At 38.5% G+C, this 20441-nt stretch overlaps 1 pseudogene; it reads right to left on the bottom strand.

Annotated features, from left to right (window-relative positions):
- LOC109847465 lies at nucleotides 514–20427 on the bottom strand (annotated as a pseudogene).

Here is a 20441-nt window from a genome sequence, read left to right as displayed (position 1 = left end):
TTTTCTAAGACCTGATCAACCTAGATCAGAACAAGGCATGAGATTTGCCTTCTTAGAGAAGCTAACTTTTCTTGACAAACCAGGAGGCAAAAGAATCTGTAGATTGATGCGCTTGATAGCTTATGGTCCTTTTGAAACAACAAGTGAATGCAAAGCTTCAACTCCCCTGTTCAAAGCTCCGCAAAGGAAAATCTCAGTAAAAGAAGCCAGGAGTAGGTTAAGTAGTAAATGGTGACAAGAAGAGACTCTTAATTCCAAGATTATGTTTAACGAAAATGCAATCAGAATTGTTTTATAAAAAGGAACATCGTAGGAGAATACGTACCTCCGTCACGCAAACTAACTGGTTCCCTATAACAAAGCATATGTAGCCAACAACACACCAAAGCAAATTGACACAGCACAGAATGAAAAGCATAGACATATATATATACTCCTAAATTCAAACCGAAGCAAACCCAAAAATCTTACAGTACTAAGCAAACACCAAATTCTCCTCATCTTTATCATCTCTTAGGCTGCTGGAGGCAGCTCGTTCTGCATCTCCACCCTCCTCCACGATTTTCTACTCGATATATATAGAACCCCACCATTCACTAACCCTCTTCCTTTCCTTACATTGACATAGCATAGCATATTCTGGAATCTTCGTCATAATTCTATGAGCATTGGGTAAGTCATAGAGGTCAGCAAGTGTGAACTTGTCTCCTGCAAAATACTTGGTCTCCTCAAGCCTCCGTTCATAAATGTTAGAGTATCCTCTCGAGCTTTCGCTTGCTTTCTTTGAGCAATTTCTCATCTGGCTAGATCCCTACGTAAGGAGCGAAAGCTAGGTGGAAGGCTAGTGAAGAGCTTTGTTGTTCAAAACTTTTGGCCTCAGTTTGCAGCCATTGCTCAATTGATGCTCTTTTGAGTGTGCCTGAGCCTAGCAAGTCTTTGTTTCCTTGATTAGCGTATTTCTTGGCTAAGTGTTGGCATATTGCCCTTGAATCTGTTCATAAGTGCATATTATATAATGATAACCCGTTATAAACAAATATATATTGATGTATCTATGTATGTGTATGTATATATGTATGTATGTTAGCAAGTATGCATGTATATATGTATGTATAGCAGTATATGTATGTCAGTCCGAGCATTGAAGACTGTTCATTTGAATGAAATCAAAACATGGGTAGTACAATGTTGTGCGCCGTGTGGAAACATGCTCGCGAACCAAACGAGTCGGCGAGCAATGAGAGAAGAACCAAGCACAAGTACAATTCCCAAAATAATGGCCAAAATCACACACAAACACAGAGATTTACATGGTTCGGCAATTGCCTACGTCCACGGGGAGAGGATGAGGAGATTTCACTATATGGAGGAGAAACAACGGGTTATAATCTCTCAAACAACTCTCAAATTAACCCAACCAATGATCTCACACTCCCTCACAATAATCTCCCTCTCAAAGTGCTAAAAAAACAATTTTCTCTGTTAATCTCTTTTCCTAAACCCTAGAAAGACGTGTTTCTATTTATATCAAAACACAATCCTAAACAGGCTGCGAATCAGAAAACGCGTCTTCCACACCAGGGTATGGCACTCACTACACCTCTGACAACAAATTGTAGAAGACAGTTTCTGTCACACCCGGGTGTGGCACGCATTACACCTGTGGCTGCTGAATTTTTATGTTTTCCAACACTTAGAACAATTCAACGTTGTTTTCTACAATTCTCTACCTCGGTGAAGTGTTTCCAAAACTGAGCCTACACCAATATGAGCATCAATGCGTCGTCTCGCCAAATCTGGCTGCACCAATGTGGTTGCCAACGTACCCCCTCTTCCAAGAAATTAAGCTGCCCGTAGTTCATCCAAATAACCTCGAAAGGCCTCAACAATCATGAATTTATAATAAATTTCTACAATGATCGAACTTAGTACTCGAAACCACCTTCGTGAGCATATCCGCTGGATTATCTTTTGTGTGGACCTTCACGAGCTCCACTTCCCTATCTTCAAGAACATCTCGAACGAAGTGATAACGAACGTCAATATGCTTCGTCCATGCATGGAAAACCTGATTCTTCACTAAATAAATAGCACTCATGCTATCACAATAAATGGTGACGGATTTCTATAAAACACCAAGATCCTCCAAAAGTCCTCGAAGCCAAATCGCCTCCTTAACAGCCTCTGTAATCGCCATATATTTTATCTCCGTTGTCGACAAAGCCACCATAGACTGCAAGGTGCGTCTCTAATAAACCGGTGCACGGGTTAAAAAGAACATATATCCCGTCGTCGACCGGCATTTATCCAAATCTCCAGTGTAGTCGAATCTACATATCCAACACATAGATGCCCACCGCTAGTGTTCCTCTCAAAAACCAAACCAACATTAAGAGTACGTTGAATGTACCTTAAAATCCATCTCACGACATCCCAATGATCCGGACTCGGGTCATGCATGTATCTTGAAACCATGCTAATTGCTTGTGACAAATCCGGCCTCGTACAAACCATGACGTACATCAAACTTTCCACTGCGCTCCTATATAGAGTCTTCGACATCAACCCTCTATCTTCAACTGTCTTCGGTGAAAGGTCAGGTGAAAGCTTTAAATGGGCTCTCAATAGTACACTAACTGCCTTTGTCTCCAAACTCACATTAAATCGCTGTAGCACCTTCTTCAAATAAGCCACATGTGTCAAATAAATTCTACCCATATCTCTGTCTCTGCCGATCTCCATCCCCAAAATACATTTCGCTTCACCCAAATCCTTCATCTTGAACTCTTTCGAAAGTTGTACATTCAACTCATCTATAGCGGATCTGGAAATAGAAGAAACCAACATGTTATCGACATAAAGCAACAAATAAATGTACACACCTCCTCACAACTTGTGATAGTACATGCAAGGATCAAACTGGATCCTACTGTATGAATGACGGATCATAAACCCATCGAATCGCATATACCACTATCACATAGATTGTTTCAAACCGCATAGTGATTTCTTCAATCTGCAAATCAATTTCTCCTTTCCTGTAGCATGAAACCTCAATGGCTAAGTCATATAGATTTCCTCATCAAGATCACTATGAAGAAATGCCATTTTCATATGCAATTGATCTAATTCCAAACCATAATGTGCCACCAAAGCTAGCAAGATCCGAATCGAAGAGTGTTTCACCACCGGAGAAAAGACCTCATTGTAATCAATGCCTTCTTCCTATGCATAGCCCTTTGCTACCAACCTAGCTTTGAACCTCACCGGAGTGCCTTCAATGCCCTCCTTCTTTGTATACACCCATTTGCAACCAATAGTCTTTCGCCCCTTTGGAAGCTCAACAAGCTCCTATGTGTCGTTCTTCTGAAGAGATTCCATCACCTCCCGCATAGCTTACTGCTATAAGTCAGCCTCTGAACTCTGCTCAGCCTCTTTGAATGTAGTAGAAACCATCTCATCAACACTTTCCACCAGAAGTGCATAGGCAATGACTGTATCTGCATACCTCACTGGCAATCGTATGTCTCTCCTGGGTCTCCGAACAGCAATTGAATCCTGAACCTGAGTCATCGGTCCTTAATTCTGCTCTAGTAAACTTGTATCCACCAAATCATCGTTGTGCTTGTCAGACATCATCTCAGTCGATACTCTAATGGATACGGTCCCATCTGGACTCTTTGGAGCTGCATCAATCTCTACCACCTGTGATATCTCCTCTGTCGGGGTGCTCTCTGTTAGCCTCTCTATTTTGATAATGTTTAACAAATAATTTACCACTAATGTTGTTTGTCTAGTGTTTATATTTATCTATTTATTGTAGATAAACAACATGTTTTGGTTTTTATATTATGTGTGTCAGTACTTTAAGCTCAATATCATATACACACATACATATTTTAGTTTTATATATATATATATATATTATATATATATATATAGTTATATATTTATACACAAGTTTTGGTTTCTATGTATATATGTAGTTATATATATACATACATGTTATTGGTTTTCAAGTTTATATAAATATGAAATCACAATTTTCATATTTAGTGTTTTTGTTTTGATTTTCAAGTTTAAATATGAAACAGATAAATATAATTGGAAAATTCATACTTGTTTCATGTTTATATGCCTATATATGATTTCATCTATATCAAGTCTATTTAATTCAATGAAATCATGTTTTAGTATATTATATGTGTATTTTGTTAAAATACTATATTTATTATTTATAGACTTCATAACAATAGTTTACATCTTTCTTTAAGTCTATAAAATCAAGTTTATAAAGTTTCAAAACATGGTTTATCTCAAATGTCAAAAATAAGTATTTTACATTTACATGTTTTGGACTATTTTGTAAAATAATGATATTTTACAAATGGGAAGAGCTTTTTGAAAAATAGTCTTTGTAGCATGTTCATTATCATGTCTACAATCATTCCCATAGTTTTATATTTTTCAGAATTTATTTACTATATTTAATAGAGCATTGAAACTCACTTTTAAAACCATGTCAGGCTGATAACCTATTATCAGTCGACTGATCAGTCGACTAATGAAGTTAGTCGACTGATCAGTCGACTGAAAAAAGTGCCTGGAATATTTATTTAGTCTTTGTTCTGCTTTCGTCGACTGACGAGTCGACTGAAGTTTTTCAGTCGACTGAAAATATTTGGCAGTCGACTGATAAGCTCGTATTTGAATACGATGTTCAGCTTATCAGTCGACTGGCGCCGCCCGTCAGTCGACTGACAGCCTGTCAAATGGCTAGTTTTATACAGAATATGTTTCTTGGTTTTTGGGAGATTTTTGTTGGATTTCTCTGGGTTTTGGCTGATACCTTCTCTTCCTATAAATACCCTACTGCCTTCAACTCTCAAACTAACAAAAGAAAAGTTTAAACAAGTTTCTAAAGGGTGTTTAAGTGTATTTAAGTTTGGTTTAAAGCTTGTTTGGTTTGTTAGAAGTTTTTGTAAGTGGAGGAGATCATCTATATTGTTTAAGCTCCATCTTAATCCATCTCTCCATCTTGTTTCTTCAGAAAAGAATTTCTAAACTCAATACTAGCTTTGTATTAATTATTTGTTATTTATTGTTTTTATCAAGCTAGGGTTTACATTGAGTTTATGATTGATTTTCTCATTGCTTACACACATAACCATTGAGCTTATTATATTTGCATACATTGTATAATTGGGTTGTGGGGAGTTGTATCAATTGAGAGTGAGCTTAATTGAGTTCTCGTCCATTGTAGAGAACAACCAAAGTTGTATTCGTGCCTTATTGTGTAGATCACCTTGTAATATACTTGTACATCGAGAGAAATATGTGGTGTGAGACTGGGTCGTCCCAAGAGGAGTGGGGTAGGTAACAATACCTAGAGAGAGGTTATAAAAGAATGAAAACCCTAAATCTTATTATGAGATCTCTTGGGCTTATATAGGCCCTACAAAATACAACTTACAAATAAGTCCCTACATATTACTCATATGTCAACACTTCTCCTCAAGATGGGCGAAAGATATCCACTAAGCCCATCTTATCACATCCTCTAATCATATCTACTAAGCTAAGTCCCTTAGTCAGACAATCTGCTGCCTGGTCCTTAGTCGAAACATGACTTAGCTCTAGTAGTCCACTATCCAACTTCTCTTTGATGAAGAACCTATCAATCTCAATGTGTTTGGTTCTATCATGCTGCACTGGGTTGTTGGCGATACTGATGGCTGACTTGTTATCACACCACAACTTTATCTTAGCTCATTGATCCAGCTTCAGCTCCACCAGCATACTCTTCAACCATAGCAACTCAGCAACTCCTAAGGCCATAGCTCTATACTCTGCTTCAGCTGTTGATCTCGCCACCACTGATTGCTTCTTGCTCTTCCACGAGACCAAGTTGCCTCCTATAAAGATACAATATCCTGAGGTGGACCTCCTGTCATCAGCACAGCTAGCCCAATCAGAGTCACAATAACCCTCAATGCTCATATGTTCATTCTTCCTGAAGATTAGCCCTTTTCCGGGGCACTCTTCAAATACCTTAGAATCTGATACACTGCGTCCATATGACCCTTCCTTGGATCATGCATGTAGCGACTCACCACGCTCACTACAAAAGAGATATCGGGACGTGTGTGACTCAGATAGATTAATCTGCCCACCAGCCTTTGGTATCAGTCACGATCAACTGGTTCTCCAGATTCAGCACCCAGCTTAAACTTCTGGTCGATCGGTGTAGTTGCAGGTTTACACCCTAACATCCCTGTCTCCACCCAGCTTAAACTTCTGGTCGATCGGTGTAGTTGCAGGTTTACACCCTAACATCCCTGTCTCTTTGAAAAGATCCAGTGCATACTTTCTCTGGGATAGGACGATCCCCTCCGCTCCTTGAGCTATCTCTATTCCAAGAAAGTATCGAAGCAAGCCAAGATCTTTCACCTCGAATTCCTTACCCAGTCTCACTTTGAGTTGGACAATCTCCTTCTCATTATCCCCTGTAATAATCATATCATCCACATATACTGCAAGCATGGTGATGTGACCTCCACTTCTTCGAAAGAACACGGTATGATCGGCATTAATCTGCTGGTATCCCATACCTATCATAGCCCGCCTGAATCTGTCGAACCAAGCACGGGGAGATTGCTTCAGGCCATAGAGAGACTTCTTCAATCTGTAAACCTTTCCCACTGTCTGATCTGTACTGAATCCTGGTGGTATCTCCATGTATACCCTCCTCCACTAGATCTCCATGAAGAAATACATTCTTCACATCTAGTTGGTGTAGCTTCCATCCACCATTTACTGCCAGAGAGATTAAGGTCCGAACAGTGCTCATCTTTGCCACCGGTGCAAAAGTCTCATCATAATCGATGCCATATGTCTGACTATACCCTTTTACCACCAAACGAGCCTTGTAGCGTTCAACTTGTCCATCTGGATTCTGCTTCACAGTGAAGACCCACTTGCATCCAACTGCTCTCTTCCCTTCTGGTAGCTCCTCGTGCATAGCCGCTTTCCACTTTGGGTCATTCTTAGCAACCTGCCAATTGTTAGGTACAGTAACAGAGTCTAATGATGCAATGAATGCCCCATGTGCAGGGTGGATGTTAGAATATGATACAAATTGGGCAAGATCCCAACCATATCTATCGGGAGGATTTCCGCATTACTACGAGTAGTCATCCGTACTGATATTGGTGTGGGAGGAGTAGGGAGAGGAATGTTATCACCTTGGGATGAAACTGGTGGTGGTGTAGGTGTTTCAGGAGTCGGGGCAGGCGTTGGCAAGAGACTTGGCAGCACTAGTAGCACTGTAGGTACTGTTCCTGTAATTTGCTTGCCCTTCCTACTATAGGTTAGTAGCTCCCCCTGAACAGTGGGCCTAACACCTCTTGTCTCATTTTCCATTTCTTCGTCATTCTCCTGCTCCTCCTCAACCAATTATCCCTCCCAAGGAATCGATACAGAAATGGATTTCTCCACATTATTCACCGATCTCTCACCATTCTCCTCCTCTCGCCTCATACTTCTAGTATTGGGCGAGTTACCAGCGGATGAAGTTACCTTCTGGGTGTAATATGGCTCGAGTTCTCGAAAGTGCACATCCATGCTCACAAACAACCTTTTCTCCACCGGGCTCCAGCAAACATATCCCTTCTGAGTAGCAGAATATCCCACAAAGATGCACTTCACAGCTCTAGGGGCAAGCTTCCCGACAGATGGCCTGTTGTCCTTCACAAAGCACACACAGCCAAACACTTTAAGTGGAAGAATCCCACCATTATCTCCCTTCAATGTCTCACACGGAGACTTCCAATCCAGCACTCTCGAGGGCATTCTATTGATCAGCGCTGCTGCGGTCAATACTGCTTGCCCCCATAATGTTTCTGGGACATTCATAGAGATCATCATGCTTCTAGCAACCTCTAAAAGATGTCTGTTCTTCCTTTCCGCTACCCCATTCTGAGCTGGTGTGTAGGGACAGGTCGTCTGGTGATGTATTCCTTGAGCTGACAAATATTCTTCAAACGCTCTGTTGGTATACTCTGTCCTATTATCTGACCTCAATACTTTCACCACTGCTCCGTATTGAGTCTGAACAGTCCTATGAAAGTTTTGGAAGCACCCAAACACATCACTCTTATTCTTCATCAGGTATAACCAAGTAACACGAGAGAAGCAATCAATAAATGTAACAAAATATTTGTATCCATTCATAGAACTTGTGGAACAAGACCCCCAAACATCTGAATGTACCAAGTCAAATGCATGAGAACTTCTATGACCAGAACTAACATAAGAGCTTCTAGTAAGCTTTCCAAACTCACATGCATCACACACAAGTTTCTGTTTATTTGCTTTCTCAAATAAAGAAGGATACATTCTACCTAAAACACTAAAGGATGAGTGTCCCAAACGCTGGTGATGAAGCATTAACTCATTTTTAGCACTCATTTTAGATCCTACTCCTGCTTCCTCTATGACTGACACCAATGCTGAATCCAGCCCTTCACGATCCAGATACCACAGTCCACTACGCCATGTGCCAGTCCCAAGTCTCCGTCCCGTCCCCTTCTCCTAGAAAATCACCTTGGAAATATCAAAAGAAACAATGCATTTTAGTTGGAGGATGATAGAACTAATGGACAAAAGATTGACTGGAAAGGAAGGAGCATGCAAAAGATTGGACAAAGTTACAGAACCAGTACAATCGACTGTACCCTTACCAACCACTGGCTAAAATGTACCATCAGCTGTTTGAATACTATCAGGCGATGCTAAGTGAGTATATGATGAGAAATCACTAGCATTACCTGTCACATGGCGAGACGCACCGGAGTCGACTATCCATGCTGATGATCTGTCGGGAGACATAGAAGCAAGAGCATGTATGTCATCAGTACCTTTGGTCGGATGAGCATAGGTAGCAGTGTTGCCTCTGGCAAAGAATGAAGTAGATGCCTCCTCAGTCCCATCCCCTACTACTTGCTGCTTCCTCCTGAGTATTGCCAGGAGAGTACGATCCTCCTCAGTAAAGACCACCTCAGCTTCTTCTTCCTCTGCTACCGTCAGATTCGCCCGGTTTCCTGCTCCTCTTCCCCCTCGTCGACCCCCACGGCCACGACCACGACCTCCGAACTATCCACGTCCACCGGAATCTCCTTCCTTGGGTAGCTTGGTGCAAGCATGCCTTAGATGACCCACAGCACCGCAGTTGTAGCACTGTCGAGTCTCTCCCCTAGATCCAGTATTGCTAGAGGCTGCCAGTACAGACTTCACCACAGGAAGTCCACTTGTCCCCGCCTGCAGCCGAATGCGAGTCTCCTCCTGGATCATAGCAGAGACAGCCTCCTCAAGCGTTGGAATCTTCGGCTGAGCTAGCAGTAGGGCGATTCGCTGAGCGAACTCTGATGTCAATCCTTTGAGAAACACCATAGTCCTCTCCTGTAGAAAGGCCTCCCGTTCTTTACATCCCGGGTCCTTGCAGCTTGCCCGAGGAAAAAAATGATCATAGTCCAGCCACAGGCGCTCCAACTCTGATCATAATCTAGCCACAGCCGTTCCAGTTCTGTGGCATACTCCTGTATAGTCCTATCTCCCTGGACTGTGGCATCGATCTCACCCTTAATCTGGAACACCCTCAGGTTATTCCCCACTCCATCATAGGTCCTCCTCAACTTTTCCCAGACATCCTTCACCTTCTCAATGACATCCACTGTGGCGGCGATAGACTGGACCAACGAGTTGAGGAGCCAGATGTATACCAACATATGAGTGGCCTTCCACTCATCTCTTCCCTTCGAGTCCTCATCCGGCTCTATCGCCTCTCCTGTCAGATAACCCTCCAGGTTCCTCCCTGCAAGGGTGTATCTCACCCGCCGTGACCAACTCAGGTACGTACTAGGTCCATCCAGCTTCAGATCGATGGTCGGAAGCTCTAACTTCTTCGATGGTTTTGTCGCGCTCTCGCCAGCCGACAACTTCATTAGCTTCACCAAAGTTGACACCTCCGCAGGGTTCAACTTCTTGATGATCTCCTCCATCGAACAGGCTTCAGACCCAACACCTGGTCACCTACTCTTCCGACCCTTGTTGTGTGCAGTGAAAATTTCGGCAGCACCTCTGCTGCACAACAAGGGTAAGATCTCAAACAAATTCTCATTTCTTAGAGGAAACAAGAATAAAAAATAGTGATATATCTCATCGCCGTGAGATATATACTCTTCCTGTCATCAGTTCGAGGACTGAGTCGAGGGAATTCATGTCAAACTCTAGGTTCGACACGGTGGCGGTGGCTAGAAAAAGGCAGCGGGGGAGGGGTTCAATTTCTAGGGGGGTTCAGATAAGAGAAGGGGGGGTTTCGGTCTGCAGCAAAAAAAGGAAGGGGGGTCGTTCTGCAGGCAAAAAAGGAAGGGGGGGGGTTCGGTCTGCAGCAAAAAAAGGGAGGGGGGGGGGGGAATCGGTCTGCAGCAAAGAGGAAGGGAGGGGTTTCGGTATGCAGGCAGGGGTTAGGGGAATCGATCTGCAGCAAGGGGGTGGGGTGTTCGGTTGGATTGGAGGGGGATGGGGAGTTCGTCTGATATGCAGGTGTAGGGGGAAGGGTTCGACTACAGAAAACAGGGAGGTTCGGTTGGATCTGCAGTAAGAGAGATTCCCGTGGGAAGACGGCGTGGCAGGCGGGTGGGGGTCAGCCATGGGGAGGGGGAGGCGGAGGAGGGGGGGTTTGGCGGCTAGGGTTTGGCTCTGATACCAAAAAGAATGAAAACCCTAAATCTTATTATGAGATCTCTTGGGCTTATATAGGCCCTACAAAATACAACTTACAAATAAGTCCCTACATATTACTCATATGTCAACAGTTATAATTTCTAACACTTGAGGGAGACACAGACTAGAGACCAACACTTAAGAGGGTGTAAAGTGGGATTGCAAAAGTGTGAGATTGTAAAGTTTTCGGTGAACTAGAAAACCGAGTGTGAGGTATAAAAATTATTCGGGTGAGTGTAAAAAACTCGGTTATGATAGTGGATTTCTTCGCGGGAGTGGGGAGCGGAGACGTAGGACGAAAGGTCCGAACTCCGTGATCATATTGTGTGTTTGCATTATTTATATTTCCCTATCACAATTATATCTTTAATTTAGATTGTTTACCCTTGTGTTGTTTATATATCCTTACATATATTTTACCATATAGGATATATCTCTTTTTTACCCTTGTGTTGTTTATATATCCTTACATATATTTTACCATATAGGATATATCTCTTTGTTCATATTGCATATTCTTGCTCATAACATATTGTATATCTATCTTGCAAGAATAATATTTGAATTAGTCTTAATTAGCATAAAATTGGATTAAATTAGCGTAAGACCCTAATCACCCCCCCCCCTCTAGGTATAACAATTAGTATCAGAGATTAGTGCTCATTGATTTAAGGTCTAATCACCTTGAGTTAAAGATCCAAGTTATCGTTTTGTGCTAATTTAGTTTTGATTATATTTGTCTTGCTTGCATATATATATTATGGATATGCACGGTGTATCTAGTTTAGATTATGTTATTAATATTGCTCCTTGTTTGGATAATTTCTCTTATGCCCAATGGTGTGTTAGATTTAAGCTATTTGTTGGATCTAAACATTCTGATTCATGAGAAATTATAGATGATGCTTATATTGTGCCCACTACGGAGAAATCCAAGTGGAATAAAAATGATCATAGAATGTTTACAATGAACAATATTTTGTTAGAATATTTGCTAAATACTTTTGATTCATCTATGTCTAATAAGTTTGTTTTTTTTATAGTGCTTACAATTTATGGAAATTTATAGAAGCACATCAAGGCAACTTGGAGGAAATCCGACATAGTTTGAAGGATTCTTCTTCGAATGATATTGGAGTTTCTTCATGCACACAGCCACTAGGCGTTAGCCCTAGTGTGATATGCGGTTCCAAACCCGATAATGATTTATCTAGTGATGAACTTGCTTGTGCTAGTGAAAAGTTATTGCATACCTATAACAAATTGCATAAAGATTTTATTGACTTACAAAACAAGCATGTTAATTTAGAATCCGATCATGAGTTGCTAGGTTCCAAATTTGATGTCATTGCAAAAGAAAATACCTTGCTTAAAGAAAATAATGATATGTTAAATTTGGAAAATAAAAAATTGATCTCATCCATTTCTAGCTTAACTCATGAAAGAAATAATGCCAAGCTAGAAGTAAAGAACATAAAAAATGATACTGTTTCTTTTATAAATGACTATTTATATTCTACTTCTAATAAAAATACATATGTGCCTAATGATGATTTGATCTTGTGAATAAACGCATTTCATCTTAAGATTCAACTTTGAAAATATACATTGATAACTATAAGAAACTTATGAACAAGTGTGCTAAATCTAATGCTATAAAATCACCTACACACTATGCACACTTGTATAGCAAAATTTACAAATATTCCATTTGTGACTGAAAAGGCCATCTAGCTAAATTTTTCTATGATGCACAAAAACCTAAAAATGTTAATATCAATGCTTCTTGTGCATCTCATAAGGCTTCTTCATCACATACACATGCACATACTCATCATGTTCATCATAAGCTTGCTCATGTGTTTAAATGTGATTATTGTGGTCGTTTTGACCATTTGGCAAAGTTTTGCTTTGATTTGAAAAAAAATTCTAGTTTGCCAAATGTTTCTAGTAGACCATGTGTTTTTAAATGTGATGTGTGTGGTAGGTTTGGACATCTTGCTAAATTTTGTTTTGATATGCAAAAAGCTCCTATTTCACAAAATGTTCCAAAAAGACCACCTTTGTTTGATAATATTTCTCATTTGTAAAATATTTCTAAAGACAATCTTTATTTGCAAATGATTACCGTGCACGAGCTAATGGTCCACAAAAACAAATGGATCTCTTTCATTACATAAATTACAATCGGAAGGGTCATTTGAGTGATTATTGCTTTAACCGTGTTAGTGCACCACATGTGCGCAAATGGGTTTATAACCCTAGAGCTTTGAGCTTAAATGATAGGGGTCGTGTCTTTAAACTTTTTGGTACCAAGAATTCTTGGGTACCAAAACAAATTTGATTTTTAAACCAAGAATTTTAGTGTTTTTCTTTTTTCTTTTTCTTGGTCTTGAAAAACAATTTTTTATATATGAAAATAATTTTTAATTGATTAATTCTTTTGTTTTCATGATTATTAATTTCGATTTTGATGAGAGGTTTGTGTTTATATAACCCTCCGGGTTTATTGGGTGTTTATTCCCAAATCCTATTTACCGAGTACTAAAAATCCTTATATGGGTTGGAACAAGCTTAAGAGCTTGATATATTATTGTCTCTATTGCATTTATTTTGTCAAAAATTTGTCAAAAATTTGTTTCTTTAAATTCATTATAAAGCACAATTAAATATGCTTTATAATGTATTCTATGAGTGGTTTGACCAAGTCCTACAAAGAAAGTTTTTTTTATTGATCAAACATCATTTTTGAATATAAATATTGATTTATGATTTCATTTGAGTGATTTATTTTCATTTGAAGACTTTTTCTCATGATTCTCATATTTTTCATTCTTTTTGATTTCATAAATCCATACATTGTTATGATTTATTTTAAAAATATCCATTCTTGATTTTGTTTCCTTGTCCCCCTACTTATAAGCAAATTTTTTTCCTTCATGGATCCTCCTTCATAAACTTTTAAATGATGCCTTTTTATCCTTATTTTATCTCTTGTGGGCAAGAATGATAAATGGTTGGTTTGTATATATACATCTTGAAGTCTTCGTAACACCCTTCATGATGTTATATATAAATATGTGTTCTTATTAGTCTTTTGCATGTCAGTTGTGTTTAGCATATTTTATATCTATGCTACTCACATATGTGTGCCTTGATCATTATTGTATATATTTCATAAGGCATTTTAATAGGGGGAGTCTTCCCTATTCTATTATTGTGTGTTATCTCACCCATGCATATTGATACGGGAAGCTTTCGCTCTCTTCATTCTTGTTGGTTTCCCCTTTTTGATGTTGTCAAAGGGGGGAAAATATTGTGAGTATATCCTTTTTGTTTATATGCATGATAATTATAATATTATATATTCATTTTCTTTCATGCATAAATCCTTTTTATAAATTGTTTGTCATCATCAAAAAGGAGGAGATTGTTAGCCACTCTGTTTTGATAATGTTTAACAAATAATTTACCACTAATATTTTTGTCTAGTGTTTATGTTTATCTATTTATTGTAGACAAACAACATGTAGGAGGATGGATGGAATCAAGCATTCACGATCATATCCAATGGAGGTTGGCGGAATAGTGGTTGAAGCTTTGCAATTCAAGTTCAAACTTCTTCCGCAAGTTTACCAAGTTGAGCTTCATGGAAGATCTAGATAGCTTGGGTAATTTAGTTTAGATTTTTATATTATGTGTGTTAGTACTTTAAGCTCACACATACACATTTTAGTTATATATATATATATATATATATACATTTTGGTTTTATAGCTTTCAAGCTTATATATGAAACAAATATACTTAATTATATATATACATACATGTTTCATATTTATTATTTTTGGTTTTGTGTTTAGCTATGAAAATATGAAATAAATAAATAAACTTGGAAATTACATAATTTTTTCATGCTTATATGTGCTTAGATGATTTCATCAATCAACAAGTTTAAATTCAATGAAATCATGTTTATTGCATAGCACACACACACACACACACACACACACACAAGTTTTGGTTTCTATGTATATATATAGTTATATATATACATACATGTTATTGGTTTTCAAGTTTATATAAATATCAAATCACATTTTTCATATTTAGTGTTTTTGTTTTGGTTTTCAAGTTTAAATATGAAACAGATAAATATAATTAGAAAATTTATACTTGTTTCATGTTTATATGCCTATATATGATTTCATCTATATCAAGTCTATTTAATTCAATGAAATCATGTTTTAGTGCATTATATGTGTATTTTGTTAAAATACTATATTCATTGTTTATAGACTTCATAACAATAGTTTACATCTTTCTTCAAGTCTATAAAATCAAGTTTATAAAGTTTCAAAACATGGTTTATGTCAAATGTCAAAAACAATTATTTTACATTTACATGCTTTGGACTATTTTGTAAAATGATGATATTTTACAAATAGGAAGAGCTTTTTGAAAAACAGTCTTTGTAGCATGTTCACTATCATGTCTATAATCATTCTCATAGTTTTACATTTTTCGGAATTTATTTACTATTTTTAATAGAGCATTGAAACTCACTTTTAAAACCATGTTAGGCTGATAACCTGTTATCAGTCGACTGAAGAAAGTGCCTAGAATATTTATTTAGTCTCTTTTCTGTTTCCATCAACTGACCAGTCAACTGAAGTTTTTCAGTCGACTGAAAATATTTACAATCGACTGATAAGCTCGTATTTGAATACGATGTTCAGCTTATCAGTCGACTGGCGCCGCCCGTCAATCGACTGACAGCCTGTCAAATGGCTAGTTTTGTACAAAATATGTTTCTTGGTTTTTGGGAGATTTTTGTTGGATTTCTTTGGGTTTTGGCTGATACATTCTCTTCCTATAAATACCCTACTGCCTTCAACTCTCAAACTAACAAAAGAAAAGTTTAAACAAGTTTTTAAAGAGTGTTTAAGTGTGTTTAAGTTTAGGTTTAAAGCTTGTTTGGTTTGTGAAGAATTTTTTATAAGTGGAGGTGATCATCTACATTGTTTAAGCTCCATCTTAATCCATCTCTCCATCTTGTTTCTTCAGAGAAGAATTTCTAAACTCAATACTAGCTTTGTATTAATTATTTATTGTTTATCGTTTTTATCAAGCTAGGGTTTACATTAAGTTTATGATTGATTTTCTCATTGCTTACACACATAACCATTGAGCTTATTGTATTTGAATACATTATATAATTGGGTTGTGGGGAGTTGTATCAATTGAGAGTGAGCTTAATTGAGTTCTCGTCCATTGTAGAGAACAACCAAAGTTGTATTCATGCCTTATTGTGTAGATCATCTTGTAATACACTTATACATCGAGAGAAGTGTGTGGTGAGAGATGGGGTCGTCCCAAGAGGAGTGGGGTAGGTAACAATACCTAGTGAGAAGTTGTAATTCCTAACACTTGAGGGAGACACAGACGACCAATACTTAAGAATGTGTAAAGTGGGATTACAAAAGTGTGAGATTGTAAAGTTTTTGGTGAACTAGAAAATCGAGTGTGAGGTATAAACGTTATTCGGGTGAGCGTAGAAAACCCGGTTGTGATAGTGGATTTCTCCCCCGGAGTGGGGAGCGGAGACGTAAGACAGAATGTCCGAACTCTGTGATCATATTGTATGTTTGCATTGTTTATATTGCCCTAACATAATTGTATGTTTAATTTAGATTGTTTACCCTTGTGTTGTTTATATATCCTTGCATATATTTTACCATATAAGATATATCTCTTTGTTCATATTGTATATTCTTACTCATAACAAATTGTATATCTATCTTGCAAGAATAATATTTAAATTAGTTTTAATTAATATAAAATCAGATAAGATTAGCGTAAGACCCTAATCACCCCCCCCCCTCCTCTAGGGTCTAACACTCACCACCTGATGAGAGCAGGAAAGCTTTAAGATAGAAGCATCATCAAAAGTGATGTCTCTACTCAGCATAATCTTCTTATTAACTGAATCCCAAATCTTATATCCTTTAACACCACACTTGAATCCCACAAATATAGCCTTTCTAGCTTAATGTTCTAATTTATCAGTCTTCACATGATAAAATACAGGGCACCCAAATACCTTGAGCTGATCATAATCACGTGATAGCTCTTCCAACCACATCTCCATAGGGGTTTTCCCCTCGATCACTGATGAAGACAGTCTATTAATGAGGTGACTCGTATATGAAAGTGCCTCAGCCCAAAATATCTTCTCCAAACCACTCTGTGATAACAAACATTAGACCTTCTCCAGTAAAGACCGATTCAATCTCTCTACCACCCTATTCCGTTGTGGTGTATGAGTAACTGTGAAGTGTCTCTCTATGCCCTCGTCTTAACATAGCTGCTGAAAGAAGTCTGAAGTGTACTCGCCACCGTTGTCAGATCTTAATGTCTTGATCTTTCTCCCAGTCTATCATTCTAATCTTCTCTTTCACTCCACAAATAACTCTAGGACTTCATTCTTATGCTTTATGGTGTACACCTAACAATACCTAGAATAGTCATCTATAAAAGTGACGAACCAATATCGATCACCAAGTGATCCCGTCTTGGTGGGACCCCAAACATCTGTGTAAATATAGTCCAAGATGCACATCGTCCTATGTACGGCTGTCCAAAACTTCACATTTGTCTTCTTGTCAAGAACACAATGCTCACAAAAGTCAATCTTCCAACTCTTGGCTCCCTTCAATAGCCTCTGCTTGCACAGCGCCTGCAGTGATTTTTTACCTGTGTGCCCCAATCTATAGTGTCAAAGTCTGCTCGCATTCACCTTTGAAACAGCTAAAGCTACCTGGCTAATCTCGGTGCTCCCCTTTAGATAATAAAGATTCCTACTATTGACTCTCTTCATCACTATCAAGATCTCTTAGTAACTTTTACTATAGTGTTCTCAAAAGTCACATTGAATCCCTTTGCCTCCAAAGCTCTAACAGAAATAAGATTCTTCTTTAACTGAGGAACAAATCTCACTTCATTTAGCTATCGAACAACTCCATCATGTATCCGAATCCTGACGTACCTATTTCATAAATATCACAGGATTAATCATTTTACATGACAACTATGCCCCCATCGAGCTTCTCAAAAGATGCAAACCAATCTCTCCGGGGAGTCACATGATAAGTAGAACTAGAATCCAACATCCAATTCGATGCATCCGCATAGTTAACCTCTGGAGTAATCAATAGAGAAAATTATAAATTATCAAAATCGTTACAACTATTAGGTGCATTCACCTCATTGGCCTTCGGGACCACCTTCTTGCTATTCTCCTTCTCTCTGAGCTTCAGGCAATCTCGCTTCTAATATCCTTATTCTTTGCAGAAAGCACACTGGTTCTTTGTTAATTGGTAGTGGTCCCTTAACTTTGACCTGCTTCAATTACCACCTCTCGAATAGGGACTCCTTCCTCTCGTTGACAATACCTCTCTTGAAATGCTAGCTCTGGAAGTCTCTTTATCCTTCCTCCTCAGATCGTAATTCTTCAACGCATTAGTCACTTTACTATAGGTGATGAAAGATCTACCGTTCAACAAAGTGAGCACAAATGTATTATACTCCCCATCGGGTAAGGAGCCTAACAAAATAATTTCCTTATACTCATCGGTTATCTTCTTATCAACGTTCGCCAAGTCGAACAACAACTTTGTGTAGTTTTTCACATGATTCGCAAGTGAGGTACCCCTGGATATTTAAAATCTAAACAATCTTCACAACAAGTACAAACGGTTCTCAACACTCTTCGTAAGGTACTTATTGTTGAGAATCTCCCACATCTTTATCAAAAACGTCATATCAATCACATCATACTTTAATTCTTGTTCCAAACAAGATCTAATTACCCCACAAGTGTTTCGGTTCATATTGTCCCATACCGCCTCATCATACTTTGATGGCCTCTTATGGACCATGATGGTCTCTTCTAAATTTTGAGCATTCACTACATCTTGTACATCACTCATCCACAAACCAAAGTTGATCTTGCTGTCATACTTCATAATACTAATCTTCGTATTTTGAAGTACAACCTGAACTGTACTTATCATCGCCTTTCTACTTTCACCAACTTCTTCTCCACTTGCTTGCAAACTCTAAATTGTAAAGAAAGATTCGAACTTGATAGAATTGAGAAATTACCCAACTAAATCCTAGATAGGGTTCTAACACGATCTCTTAGCCACACGAGGAAAGCGAGATCTCCAATAGCAACTCCGCAATGCTGTCTCCGTCGAAGCCTAGATCTCTAAGACCCAAGCTTCCAATAACGAATCTTCCTCCACCCAATGCAAAACCCTAGATCTGAAAATCTGAGCTCTGATACCACTTGTTACGTGCCATGCAGAAGTGTGCTCGCGAACCAAACGAGTCGATGAGCAATGAGAGAAGAACCAAACACAAATATAATTCCTAAAATAACGACCAAAATCACACACAAACACAGACATTTACATGGTTCGATAATTGCCTACGTCCACGGGGAGAGGATGGGGAGATTTTACTATATGGAGGAGAAATAGCGGGTTACAATCTCTCAAATAACTCTCAAAATAACCCAACCAATGATCTCACACTACCTCACAATAATCTCCCTCTCAAAGTGTTCAAAACAACTAATTTTCTCTGTTAATCTTTTCTCCTAAACCCTAGAAAGACGTGTTTCTATTTTTATCAAAACACAATCCTAAACAGGCTGGGAATCAGAAAACACGTCTACCACACCTGGGTGTGGCATTCACTACACCCCTGACAACGAGATGATAGCTTCTGCCACACCCGGGTGTGGCACGCACTACACCTGTGGCTGCTGAATTTTCACGTTTTCTACCACTTTCAACAATTCGACGCCGTTTTCTACAGACAACTTCTTTTTAGGCAACGAGTTTCATCATGCTACACCTTTCTGCGACAGCTTAAAATGTGAAATATACTGTGGAATATTGGAATATTGTCTAATCCTCTGTGTATTTGTAGAAGGTCAGGAAGCTTAGTAGCATACGTAGTTGATCTACTATAGTTTCTATACATGAATGTTGCAAAGGTACCACAATCATATGTTGTTGGTTGTGCATATAAAAATAAAAAATAATTATAAGGTGACAACTTAGTTTGATAAATGACTACCATGAGATAGACTAGTGGTAAGGTTCACTCTGCTAAGCTGCTAGCCACATCGAGTAGGGGATATAGTCACGACGATTGATATTTTCGAGTGAATAGAAGTTGTTTACCTTGTATAATTTTTTGAGAGTTAATCACATCGGAGCAGATGGAACTGATAGCACATTTTACTAAATGAGATGACAACTCATATCAAGTATCCTCATATAAGAATGGCGGATAATGTCATTCTTACCAATGAGGGTGACTGAGCCTTCTTCAAATGTGAGAGCTTGACTAGAGGGCCGGAACAAAGATCACATTAGTACTCTATTGAATGATCATTATCCATGTAAAATAAATTTTCTGTAATTTTTTTTGTCTCAATAATACCTGCAGCTTGAGCTACTCTGGCTTCCTCTCATGACTTTTGAAGTTCTCAATATGAATAAGTTGAAACTCAACTAATTCTTCCTCGAATAGCAAGTAAGGACTTGAGCAACTTCAGTAGTATTTGGCACTTAGCACACATT

Source organism: Asparagus officinalis, chromosome 7 (genome assembly GCF_001876935.1).
Source record: "Asparagus officinalis chromosome 7, Aspof.V1, whole genome shotgun sequence".
In the NCBI taxonomy this organism is placed as follows: Eukaryota; Viridiplantae; Streptophyta; class Magnoliopsida; order Asparagales; family Asparagaceae; genus Asparagus; species Asparagus officinalis.
Note: the sequence above shows the minus strand (reverse complement) of the source record. Positions and strands in the feature narration are given on the sequence as shown.